The following is a 2,145-nucleotide window of genomic DNA, read 5'->3' on the forward strand; positions in this document are numbered from 1 at the left end:
CTTTTGCCACGAGCCGAGCCTTATACTTATCCAACGTGCCATCGGACTTGTACTTGGTCTTGTACACCCACTTGGTGCCGATTACCTTGCGTTTTGGTGGTCGATCCACAAGGTCCCAAGTGTTGTTCTTCATTATGGAGCCATACTCAGACGCATAGCCTCCATCAACCTATCATCACCCTGTGCCTCTTCAAGACACTTGGGTTCTTCAGCATGGATCACCTCTATCATCAAAGCATAGTTGACCAAGTGTTCCTACGCCTTCTTTGCTCCTCTATTCTCTCGGACTGGCAATGTTTAGATGGTTCCTTCCCAATGGCTGGAGGTTCTCTGTCGTCCAAAAGTTGCTTTACCCACTTCAAGAATGGCCATTACTGTTGTGGTTCTGTAGGCTCTTCTTCCTCTTCTTTATCTTGAATCCTCCCAAGCACCGTTGGGGGAGTTCGGTCTACTGTTGGTGGTTGTATTGGATGGATATCCTGGTCTTGGTTGTCTGGGAAGGAAGCATCCTCCTCCAATTGATGTGGCTATTCTGAGAAGACCACATCACGACTTACTATTACCTTCTTGGTAATAGAGTTATAGAGACGGTAACCCTTTGCCTCTTCACTGTAGCCCAAGAAAGAACACTTCCGGCTCTTCGGTTCCCATTTGGTCCTTTAGCATCAGGGACATGCCCAAAATAGTCACATCCAAAAACTCTGAAATGTGCAACTGAATGTTTCTTACCAGAAAAGGCCTGCAGTGGAGTCATCCCATTCACAACCTTCATGTAGCTACGATTTAGAATGTAAACTGCTGTGTTACATGCTTCAGCCCAAAAAGTTTTTGGCAAATCTTTCCCTTTCATCATACTCCTACCCATTTCACAGATGACACGCATCTTGCATTTTGCTACTCCATTTTGTTGTGATGTATGTGGCAAGGGTTTCTGCCTCTTGATCCCATGACTTTTGCAGTAACTTTCGAATTCACTTGATGTGAACTCACCACCTCTGTTTGATCTCAACTTCTTCACCTTCCTCCTCGTTTCTTTCTCGACCATTACATGCCATTCTTTGAACTTACTAAAAGCCTCATCTTTAGTCTTCAGGGAGTATATCCATATCCTTCTACTATAGTCGTCGATCGGCATCATGAAGTAGTAGGAACCACCCAAAGCTTCCATCTCCATCTTTCCACAGAGGTCTGTGTGAACGAGCTCTAGAGGAGCCTTTGCCCTACTGGCCTCTCTAGGAAAGGGCTGCCGATGCTACTTGCCCATCATGCAAGCTTCACATACATCGGGCAGATCTGTAATTTCTGGTAGGTCTGCAATCATTCCACTTTTATGCATCTCTTTTAAAGAACTAAGGTTTAGATGGCCAAACCTCTCATGCCATAGCTTAGTGTTCTTCACATTGGCTCGAGCATTGAAAGTTGAGAGTTCGTAGATGTTGTTGCACCGTGTACCTTTACCAATGATCTTCCCTTGAAGATCCAAAATCTGTGCGCCATTCTTATTGAATTGAACTTTGAGGTCCCGATCCATGATCGCAGAAACAGACAACAAGTTCCTCTTGATATCTGGCACATAAAGAACATCGGACAACTATTTTACAACTCCATCTAACTTGAGAGCAATCGTACCTTTTCCTTTTGCTAGACATTTTGCATCATTGCCGACTGCTACCAGGATGTCATTCCCTACTAGCTGTAGAGAGGTATACCAATCCTTCCAACTAGTCATGTGATGCGATGCACCATTGTCAATAATCCAAGTTCATCCACAAGTACATGAATTGCCTCTATGCAAATCTCCTCAATTGCTATGAACAGCTCTACTAGTACTACCTGTGCACTGTTGCTAGACTCTTTCTTTACTCCATTCTTCTCATCTGCAATCTTCTTTCGGCACTCATTTTGCTTGTGCCTTGCCTTGTTGCAATAGAAGCACTTGATCTTCTTCTTTCTCTTTTTATCATCCGAAGAACATGGTTACCAGAGTCCTTACCCTTACCTTTCTTTGATCCAGCCGAGAAAGTCGAATCTTCTCCAGTCCTCATCTTTTAACGCATCTCCTCCTTCAGAAGCATCATGCTAAAATCCTCAAAGTTGAGGGCTAGATTTTTGTTTTGCGTATTCAGCGCCGTAACAAGACCATCG

Source organism: Dipteris shenzhenensis, chromosome 9 (genome assembly GCF_047967505.1).
Source record: "Dipteris shenzhenensis isolate YYH24624 ecotype China chromosome 9, Dip_SZ_1.0, whole genome shotgun sequence".
NCBI lineage: Eukaryota > Viridiplantae > Streptophyta > Polypodiopsida > Gleicheniales > Dipteridaceae > Dipteris > Dipteris shenzhenensis.